An 11,699-nucleotide genomic window follows, 5' to 3' on the forward strand; every position below is an offset into this window, starting at 1 on the left:
ATGAGCTGTGGAACTATCGGAAGAAAAGAAAAGGAATTCTTGATTAAACAAAATCCATCTATACCGTATATCTACATGATTCCGAAAGTACACAAGCACCCTACCCATCCACCATGTAGGCCCATAGTGTCTACTATCAACTCCATTTATGAGCCGGTTGAAAAGTATTTAGACAAACATCTACAACCGATTGTTCAAACCATGTCGACATACATAAAGGACACCACCAATTTCTTAAGAATGTTGGAAGACCAAGCAGCAACATACACCGAAGATATGATTATGTGTACTATTGATGTGAAATCATTATACACATCAATACCTCACAGCCTCGGATTAGAGGCAGTGCATCATTTTTAGTAATGACCGACATGGATGAAGATTTTAAAACTTTCCTTATGGATTTATTCCATTTCACCCTCTATCATAGCTAATTCAGTTGGAACAAAGAATTCTTTATTCAGTCATCCGGAACATCGATGGGTAATTGCGCGGCTCCCGCGTATGCGAATATTTTTATGTATTGCTTTGAACTGGATAATATTCTTATCAATCAGGAATGGTCTAAAAACCTCCTGTTGTACAAAAGGTACATCAATGACATTTTCATTTTATGGAAAGGGACCAAATCAGAATTAACAACAGCCATTTCGAAACTGAATCAGATAAATGAAAGGATCGGTTTCACACACACCATGGATACAAGTCGAATAACATTTTTAGATGTCATGATACATCACACAAATGGAAAATTGGAAACTACTGTTTACACCAAGAGCACAGATCGAAATAATCTATTATATTTCCAAAGTTTTCACCAACATTCCCTCAAAAAACATCTTCCTTATTCTCAAATGTTGAGATTAAAGCGAATTTCTTCCACGGAGAGAGCCTGTAATGACAGTATACAAACAACCATATCCAAATTTAGAGAACGTGGTTATCCAACAGGTATCCTAGATGAGGCTTTCCTTAAAGTACAAAAAACAGACCGCAACAGTTTACTAAAAATACAAGCTAAACAAAAAGAGGAACAGAGAATGTTTTTTATCGCCAAATACTCAGAGAGTCAACAAATCAAAAGAATCATCTGAAAACATTGGCCCTTATTAACTGTGGAAGATGATTTTAATGGGATTTGCTCAAGTCCACCTAAATTTGCATACCAATGCAGCAAAAATATCAAAGAATTACTTAACCAAAAGGATGATCAGAAGCATCGCTCTTATAAAGGAACTCTGCCATGTCACAATTGTGCAAATTGTAATGCCATCATAAAAAGGTAAAGAAGTCCAACACCCAAGTCAAGGAACCACAATTAAGTTAGGAGTGAATGCGACAGTTGGAATTTGATTTATATGATTAAATGCCCATGTGGGCTCGCTTATGTGGGAAAGACAGAGCGAAAAATTAAAACTAGACTGACAGAACATAAAAGCAATATTCGTACCAAAAGTTCTAAATCACCTCTGGCGTCACATTGTAACACTTACAATCACACTCCCAGCCAAATCCGCTTTTTGGTACTAGAACAGCCACAGATTCTCCCGGGCAGTGACAATCCCAACATCTCTTAAGACGAGAAATATTTTGGATTAATTTCCTCAACAACCTCCACCCGAAAGGACTCAATGATCGGATGGACTTTATTTGTTTTCTATGATCATGCCTATTGATTTCTATTATTATATTAGTAATAGATGCCATGTTTGAGTCAGATGTTCTGATAATACATATATTGATACATTACCATTCATCCCAGAACTTCTGCATTTAATACCTTCATTTTGGCTTGTACAGTGATTGTTTAATTTTACTTTCCAGCTCACTTGTTTTTATGAGATTTACGTGTGCCTCACATGTTATGACACTCAAGTTTTAGTCACATTGTGTAGTCCTTTACCCTCGTCGTTCCGACTCGGTAAGACCTTTTTTTAACATTCACGAGCACATAGTATTTCTTTTAAGTTGACCAATGCGCGTTTTAATTGCGTCACCTTCCCGCGTCTCATTAGACTTCCGGAAGTACACGGAGGACATTGAACACCCCGGAGGAGCGTACACGCCACACACTCTGGGGTAAGGCGCATTCTCTTCGGTTTCTTATCCCATGGCTTATTGCAAGCCTGGCAGATTTATTTACATTAGATTTTACCTTTTGGCAGATCGTCAGACAGGCGTTGTATCACCTGGGACCGTTACGGTTTTCACCCATATTCGTAAGTGCATTTTTCCATAGAGTAGGTTTTCACCCTTGATAGAGGTGATGTCCACATCACATTAATGATTTCTATTTGTATACTTTTGTAGATCTAACGATTTTGGTACGCCTTCTGAAAATTTCCTTCGCGTTTAGTATCGCGATTTTTGAATACACCTCATCAACTAGTCTAAGGTACCTCCAGTGAATGCACATAAATAAAGTTGGGAGACTTATTGAAGCCTAGAGTCCACATTCACACCAGCTGCATTAGAATGATTCCATGCCAGCAGAAATGGCACAGTTTGATTATGGAATGTACTTTTCTGCACAGCAGCAGGAGATTGTTGTACAGAAACACTGTATAGCGTAAAGCATGGTACACTAATTGGTTGAAGTTTTGAGAGGTGATGGATGAGACGAGAGACATTAGCAGTACAACATTTAGGAGTAATTTACATATTCATATTGTTGCGGGTGTTATTTGCATTTGTAATGATAGGTAGGTTCAGTGGCCTAGGAGTGTAAATGCAACAGTAAAGTGTGAACATCAACTTTGCCCAGTGCTGGATTGAAAAGTCCTCACAATTGCTAAGTAGATTGTGCTCCTGCTCTACCCTAGCACTTATCTTCTTGTAAATGCTCTCATTTTAGGTTAATCATATTAGATCGCGCATTTGCTGTCTGTTGTGCGGCATATTGTAGTTAACCAAGAACAATGAGGGACTTGGAGTCTGGTCATTGCTTATTATTGGTTAGCTTTCCTTCACACTCATTTGCCTGCTTCTCATTCATGCCCCAGCTTGTCAAACTAATTGTGTCCCTGCCATAGAGCATTGCCTCTTCAATGGGCACAAGTCCTAAAAAAAGAAGTGGGGTGACTAACCTAGTTAATCAGTATGCAAGTGGCATTGCAGCTTGTTACATCACAGCGAGTGACATCAAAGGAACTGGCATCACAAGAAGTGTTATCAGATCTTAAGCCCTCACATATATTTTTAGCAGGTGTATCATGAGTACCTTTGAGCACATTTCGAGTATACTTGCAAACCCCCCTGAAGATTCACACTTTTGTACGCTACATATATAACAATATTACCGAATGTCAGCGTTAAGCTTTCTATAGCTATAGTGCTTTAAAAGAAATAGTGATATTTAAATTATAATGCCTCTTTAAGAGTCATAAGAGTATATAAATGCAATTTATTTTGTGCAAATACTGGGAAAGATCAACACATCTGACGTTCTAACAGTGCATGCAAATCTCCGAAACAGAGCCTGGATAAAGTGAAAAGCTGCCTCTACTAAGTATTTGTGAAGTGCTAACAAAGTGGGAGCCTTTGTTTCCCCTCTGCTGCATTTGCATCTGGTGTGAGGCTCCTGACTGCTGCCAGCCAGGAAACTCCAACAAAAGGAGGCTTGATGACCCCTGAGATTCGGCCTTTGTTATGGCCGAGTATCCCAGCAGGAGTCAGAAATAAGAGCCCTGTTCCCGCCTGCACGTTGTTGTGATCGAAAACGGACAACAACATGCATGCACTGCTGAATGTGTCTGGGTGTTTGGAAATAACATCGGGACGAATTCAGCATCTTTTTTAGTGGGGCCCAACTTCTTGGCAGGGCGGACGGCATCCACACTGTGAAAGAAGTGTGGGGGCGCCATCCACCCGCATGGACCCCCGACTCGTGCCCTGCCTCTTTACAATCTCTTTGAAAGGCTGGCATTGCTGCTTCAACTGCTCGATTTTATAGCATTAGAGTGTGTGTTTGAGCAATCTCTCGCATGACCGCCACACCCACTTGTGCTTCTCCCCATTTCCCTGGCCCTGTACTGCTTTCACTCCCGCCACCCCTTGTTTTCGAATCACCTCCAGCCCTCCCCCATGTTGCTTTTGCGTACCTTTCATTGTTGCTTTGGCGTTCTCCCGTACCCTCCCACATTGGTAGGTTTGCTGTTTCCTTCCCACACTGCCCTATGTTGCATTGCCGTACCCCCTAACCTCCATCTTGTTACTTCGCCATGATGCCAACCCTCCCCTGTGCTGCTTGGCCATTCACCTGGCCCTCCCCGTTGTGACGTGGTCACCGCCGTTTTCTGCAACCCAGAAGGGGTAGCGGTGGACCACCTGTTGTATATATAACATGTGATAGCCAATTGATTTATTGGGGTCGGGGTTTACTCACAAAATTAAAGGATCCTGGTGTGGACAGGATATTGAACAGTCTTACCTGACTAGTGGTGCTTCTTTCTACTCCAACATAACATTTCTGGCGACGAAGGTGGGATTCCGCTGTGTTCCTTACTGTTGGTTTCCTGGATTCTCGCTTGACGTTTCTTGTGGTGCCCCTGGCTGTGTCTTTGTGCCTGTGGTACCCCTGGCGATGTCCTCGTGCCTGCGATGCCCCTGGAAGCCTTGCTGCGTGTTGGGGGCTTCCTGAGTGTTGCTGTTCGCCTGCTCCCACTGTTCCTGGGGGCGTGGCCAGCTGCTAACATCGTGCAGCATGCTGCTGTGGACCGGATGGTTCGCGGTGGTGGCGGTGGGCGTTTCTTGCTGCCTGGTAGTTGCCGGGGGTCTGCCGCTGTGAAGAGCAGGTCTGCTGGAGCTTTGCATTGGTGGTGTTCGTAGGCGGCATATTCTTGGCCCGAAGAAGTCATTTGACAGACACAAGGAGCCTAAACTTTAGAGTTTCCACCTTTTCTTGAGCAATTAACACTGATTTCAGCCAATGGTCTATGACCTGTGGAGCACTTCTTAGGGATCTGGACGCATTCCAGCAGCAGAGCCCAGGCAAGTCCAGACTGATTCAGTTGGTGCCGAGTAGCTGAGGGCAGCCTCTGAAAGCTTGTTATGTCCCTGTAACTCATACAGATGTCCGCCAACTAAACCTTGGAGTTAATCTAGGTAGCCAGTGATTAAGGCAAGCGAGTCCTATCATCTTCCTTCTTTAGACAGCATATTCAGACCTACCAGCAGGATGGCAGTCCTTCTTCTGAATCTTTCACTGGTCAAGGAGTGTTCTGATGAGAGGCACTAAAGGTCCCATTTCTATACCTGGTGCCAGCACTTGTGCGGGAGAATTCTTGATCCACCCCCAAAACTGGTTCTGATCCTGGCTCTAAAGTCCAGGATGACAAAGGCAAGGGCTTTCCTGTTGTCCGGTTACTTTGTGTGTGCTGAAGGCAGAGCCCTTTGAAATGTAATCAGGGTGGGATACAGCTCCTCCCCAGTCATCCTGTCAGGAAGAATCTCTCCTCTCACACCTTGACTTGCCTTGTCTTATTGTCTGGAAACAATAACAACAGTACAGTGCGTTGGAACAAAATATTGAGTTGGAAATATCGACTGGTAGAAATATTGAGTCAAAAGTATAGTGATATGGAAATCTTGTCAGCAAGAATATAGTCAATATCTATTTTAAGGTAACTAATAGCGATTTTTAAGATATCAAAGCCCTTAATATTGATTACAAAATATAGTTGTTAATAATTGTGTTTTTAAATTATTGTTATGTGTTTTGGTATATTATAAATGTATCTGATGTAATTGTCCTGTATAAATATTGTTTATTGTTAATGTATTTGTAATTTTTTATAGTAGTAATTAAATGTAAGTAATTTTTGTTATTTTTAGTACCGTAGGTGGTTGTGGGTGTTCAGGGGCACAGGGTGGAAAGTAATTTAATTATAATCAATTAATGATTCATTTTTAATTAATATTATTTTTTAGTTAATTATGTTACCAGTGTAATTTTAAGCTTAAAATGTATATGTGGGTTGTAGGGGTACAAGGTGGGAAGTAGTTTAAATTAAAATATGTAATAATTGTTAATTATTTACATGATAATTGTTAAATGTGTTTTTATTTTAGTTGGGTATGAGGTTTATAGGGGCACAGTGTGGGAAGTGCCCCCGCTCAGAATGCACACATTAATTGGCCTGCCCAACGAGAGAAAGGGAGCGAAGCCTCTGTCCATTGACAAAAGGGAGGTGGCGGACACCCATCTGCCTCCAGAAAAGCCATTCAGGGCCCCACTAGGCCGCTGGTGACATCTGAACACACCAGACACAGCCCAAACCGGCCCCTCAGGCTGCCATAAAAGCAGCCCACAGGTGGAACTTCGATTCCCGTCCCTATGCCATTGCCCACCTTACCAATCCGACCCTGTTATTCACTCGTTCATATAACACTCATGCAGGACTTTCAGATTTATGAAACCCAGGAACCTCATGTGCAACATCAGTAAACTCAAACATTTGCATTACTTAAAGCGGAACGTATGGTTGACTACGCTGCTTTTCATAACTAAATGCTTGCACAAATGAAAGATTGAACTTTAGCTAAGCTTAACTTTACTAAGTTCTTTATTTGATATTTGTACTTGCTTTGAACACTAATATACTGAATTTAACTATTTTAATTGATTTCCCTATGACTACATTTTGAAAATAAAACCTGTAAGGTTTAAGACTTCCCTAGTAGGGTGACCAACCGTCCGTAAATTTCATGGACAGTCCTTAATTTCGTCCGTCTGTCCGTTGTCTGTGAAGGATTCTTTAACGGACGCCATTTGTCCGTAATTTTAACTGGTCGCACAACCGACACAGCTGGCCCCCACCTCCCTTCTTGACTGCGATGCTGCTGAGGTCGGGTGTAACAGACTCCGAGGCAGTACCAAAGCTCAGATACCCATCAGCATTGGTGAGGCACAGCGGGATGGCAGCCCTCACACCTTCAGCCCTTGATGAGCTGTTAAGAGGTGCTCGAAGGTGACTGAGAGGGAGGGGCGGCAGGCCGGCAGCTTCAGGAGCAGGCACATTTATTCAGATGCAAACAGCACTGAATGCGTCTTGTATCTGCAACTGGTGTGAGACATTCCCTTTCGGCCCAGGGTTCCAAACATCCTAGAACCGGCCCTGATTACACCAAGGCAGCACGTGGCTCACTTCACAGAGCTTAATTACTGTCACTAAATTCTAAACAAACCTTGATTCTTCAAACATGCAGTCTATAGTGTAATAAAATAGAGAAATGGCACAATCGCACTCACACTGATTAACAAAGTATGGAGGACAATCAGTTAAATCAGTTCTCTTGGAGTATCTCCTTTCAGTACTGTACATCAGTGTGGGGGGAGGGGGGCAAAACTAACATTTTGGAAACAGAGCCTGTCTTCTCGTTGTCTTGTCCAGGAGGGGGTGAGGAGCCCTCCCCCATCCTGGAAGAGACCAAGATGATACTAGAATACTGCATACCCACCCCTGTGTCCACCCTGGTGGATCCTGTTCCCCCACCAGTGATGGCTCTTGTCCCCCCCCCCCCAAGTGGTGGCTCCTGTTCCCCCCCCCCCCCCCCCCCGCCTGTGATGGCTCATGTCCCCTCCTGTAGTGGATCCTGTCTCTGCCCTGGGTGGCTTCTGTCCCAGTCCTGGAATGGCTCCTGCAGCGAGGGTGAAGTTCTTGATGGGCCTCTTCTCAAAAAGGCTCAGCTCAAAATTAATATGAAACGGTGGGCGAGTGAGTAAGTGAAGGGAAGGCTGGATGAATTAGGAAAGGGTGAATGGATGAATGAAAGATTGAATAGATGGATAATGGGAGGGGATGGATGGATTGATGAGTGAGTGGAAGGATGAAAGAGAGAAAACGGAAATAGCTGGATGTATGGGTGGAAGGGTAGCTGGATGGGTAAAAGGGTGGATGGATGAGTGAAAGGATGGATGAGTGAAAAGGTGGATGATAAGTGAGTGGGTGGATGGATGAGTGAAATGATGGATGGATTGATGAATTGATAAGTGCAAGGGCGAATGGATGGACGGATGAGTGAAAGGGTGGATGTAAGGATGGATGAGTGAGTGAAAGAGAAGGTAGATGGACAAAATGATGAATAGACCAGTGAAGGAGTGAAAGGATCAATGGATGAGAGAAAGGATGGATGAGTGATAGGGTCAATGGATGGATTCATGAGCGGATGAGTAGATGGATGGATGGGTGGGTGGGTGGGTGGGTGGATGGATGGATGGATGGATGGAAGGAAGGATTGCTAAGTGAAAGAGTCGATGGAGAGAAAGGGAGGATTTTGGATGACTGAAAGGGTGGATGGGTGGAAGGATCAGTGACTGGGTGGATGGATGAGTAAGTGAAAGGATGGCTGGATGGGTGAAAGGGTAAATAGCTGGATGGATGAGTGAATGGATGGATGGGTAGAAGAGTGGATGGATGAATGTACAGATGGATAGGGTGAAAGGGCGGATGGATGGATAATGGATGGATGAGTGAAAGGATGGATGAAGGGATGGATGAGTGAAATGAAAGATGGAAGGATACATGATGGATAGGTTTGCAAATGGCTGGGCTTACTTATATACAATTGCGCAACCTCTGATGTGTCTGTAAAACTTATCCAATAGTCCTGAATTTTGACCTCCTGTCCTGAATTTGTGTCCTGAATTTTGACCCTTTGTCCTGAATTTTTACACTCACCGTCCTGAATTTGCACCAATGGCAGCTGGTCACCCTATTCCCTAGCTGTCATTTTTGTAGGACCAAATGGGTTATATATGCTAAATTGAAATTTACATTTAAAAGCTCCAAATAGAGACACAGGTTAAGGGGACACCGACAAAATCTGTATAGTAATTACACCACTCCCAGTCCACCAGTCGTAAAGGATAAGAGCTACGGCGTAACGTCATGATCTCTTATGGGGACAGCCAATGGAATTATGCATTTGTGCAGCAGCAGCTATTTACACAGAATTATAAATTTGCCACATAATTCATCTTGCTGCATTATCTGCAAATTTCAACAAAAAATATTTGGTTCTAGCTTAAATGGTTCAAAAGTTACTCAAAACGCAGAAGCGCGTGTTGCGTGCAATGGAAGGCCTTTTGCAAAGTTTGGCTGGTCACCTTTTTGTCTGTTACTTATTTCTATATTTGGGTATTAAACGGCCACTAATGAGGTTCACACAATGCCCAGACAATGTTAACAAGTGTAAAAAGTTCAAAATAATGAATACTATTAAGAAATGTGCAGCATAATTCCAGTGGTTCCGCTACTGGCGTCCTTCTACCTCTGATGTGGAACAAGCTGACAGAAACTGAATGCCCATGTAACGGATTCAAATGACAAAAATGTATAACTATCATTAATAATTTTTAAAAAACACACTGAAAGTATTCAACACGCCACCCGCACTGAATAACAAGCAAAACAAAGCACTCAGGTCTGACTTTTTCTAGCCCTATCACGCGTATACATGAAGGCTCACAAATAACACCCACAGACACAGAGAAAGGAGACAGACATACACTCATTCTCGGAAACATAACCCATAGGTTTAAACCAGCATTTTGTGATATCTTGAACGTAACGCCATTCACACAGGTGTGCAATTAATATGCACGCACCTGAGTAGTGCGGCCAGAAACGTTTGCAGTGTCTATCCTACCACCAGCACGAACAGTTAGTGCACTGGAAACGAACTTTTCAAGTGTTAATTGGTGACCCTGGTACTTGGGCGGGGGACTCTTAAGGAAGGGCACGCAGAGTGGCTTGATTAAAATTAGATTATTGGGTGAACAAACTGTCCGGCGGGGAAAAAGTAAGGGGACCTGTGGAGAACTTTCTTTGCATAAGCCCATTGCCCAAAAATTACTTACCGTCCACTGGGCGGAACGAATATCCTTATGACAGTGGTGAATTCAGTTGCCTTCCCGTTTCTTTCTGTTTCCAATAAACTGAAGTGAAAACTTAGCAGCATCAGCCCTACTAATCAATCTTCGCGCTTTACTGCTTTAGCGAACTGAATCGGTAAGCGTGCAGCTGAGTGGTCTGAGTAAGTGAAAGAGAAAGAGGACATATGCTTAGTTGGCTGGGAGCGCGTCTATCTCTATTTGAGTCCAAGTTATGCGGCCATCTTAAAGCGGTATCATGAGTGGTAGAGATGGCCGGAAGCATACAGAAGTTCACATCGTTGTGCTTCTAAAATTATTTTTGGTGGAATTTAATGTTCTTTAATGTTCAGAAGAGGAGAGCCTGTTTCTCGCGAGTTTGGAGTATCCGCGGAGCTATAGCATAAAGAAGGGTTTGAAAAAGGACTTTCAAAAAAGGGTTTGAAAAAGCCATTACATTCTGGAGGGAGCACGGACAGCTTTGGAGAAAGCCGAACCATGGGTCGCTGTTTAAATACAGACCATATTATTATTGACCAGTACCACTGCCTTGAGTGCTAAGCCCTTATTTTGGATGGTTTGGGGAATTTTCAATTAAACCTTAATAACTTTTTCTCCACGAAAAGTCATGCTAAATTTGCACAAGTAAGGGGCATATTAACGAGGACCATATCGCCACTTTTCTGGCTTTAAAAGCCAGAAAAGCTGCGAAAATGGAATAAAAAATGCGGTGCTAACATGCATTAGCGAATGTTAGCAGCCTTTCTGCACATGCCTAGCCTCGCATCTCTAATGAGATGCAAAGAAGGCGTTCCCAAAGAAAACAACAGGGAAAAAGTCGGTAACTGCACATTTACAAGCCGTGCCCTGACACCCATAGCATTATTAAAAGCAGCGCTAACAGCGGTTATCGCCGGTATCTAACGTCTGATACATTTCAGACTTGTCTATCTGTTCAATAGGAGGTGGATTGAATGGCTGAGTCCACATCTCCCTATTAACAACATTTCCTTTAGCGCCGTCCTGTTGTTGCTGGTTTTCGCACGGTAATGTGGAATATCGCCAGAGCCAAGCGTTGTAAATACTCTGCTAACACAGCGATGTGAACCGGCGATAGATGGCGATAATGACAAATGCGATAAACGCGTTCAGCGATTATTATCGCCTTTTGTTGTTGATATGCCCCTAAGTTTCTCCCAATATCCATACTCCTGAGGCTTGAGCCTGAAGTGTAGGCGCTGTTTTTCGCCCACTAATCTTGTTTTTAGTTTTATCGCTGTTTTTAAAATTGCTGCTTTCACTATTTTAATTGCTCACCTGCAACTTGTGGGAATTGCGGGGACTGCGGGAGGCACTTTGGTGGCACAGGTGACGGGTTAGGCATCTCTTGCAGCTCTCCCGGGTCGGCTGAGAGTTCCACCATCTTGGGGGGAGTTGGGAGGTTAGCGGGGTTGTTTTTCTGGCCCGAGACTACTAATGCAGGCACAGGTGTGCCCGTGAAGGTTATCCAGACTCCTGAGGCTTGAGCCGGGGGTGTAGACGCTGTTTTTCGCAAACTACTCTTGTTTTTAGTTTATCGCTGTTTAGGGCTCGGGCCTAAGTCACACTGCATAGCAGTGTGGGTGGAGCCCAGGAGTCCTGTAGTTAGCGTCTCCGAAAAGCTACCTAAAAAATTCCTGGCTGCTCGTGATTTTTCGTCCTTTTTGCCAGCTGCATGGCAATTGGGCCTCGCATGCGTGTGATTTTGCAAGAGAGCACGCAATAGGCCATAGGCGTTAGAGTAGCTCTGCCTAGTGCATATTCCGTGCGGACACGCGCAGCAGAAGGG

The 11,699-nt window shown here is 43.5% G+C and overlaps 1 protein-coding gene across 2 annotated transcripts in view; it reads right to left on the bottom strand.

Annotated features, from left to right (window-relative positions):
- Positions 1-10,012, bottom strand: part of NEDD1 (NEDD1 gamma-tubulin ring complex targeting factor) — a 413,616-nt gene extending 403,604 nt beyond the window's left edge. The window contains exon 1 of one of the 2 annotated variants that reach the window (XM_086918169.1): positions 9,860-10,012. The gene's annotated coding sequence lies outside the window, so the exon portion shown is untranslated. The remainder of the gene's footprint in view (positions 1-9,859) is intronic. The other variant, XM_086918174.1, reaches the window with a different exon arrangement.
- Between the last annotated feature and the right edge of the window lie 1,687 nt (positions 10,013-11,699).

This window comes from Lissotriton vulgaris, chromosome 1_1 (genome assembly GCF_964263255.1).
Source record: "Lissotriton vulgaris chromosome 1_1, aLisVul1.2, whole genome shotgun sequence".
Taxonomy (NCBI): domain Eukaryota; kingdom Metazoa; phylum Chordata; class Amphibia; order Caudata; family Salamandridae; genus Lissotriton; species Lissotriton vulgaris.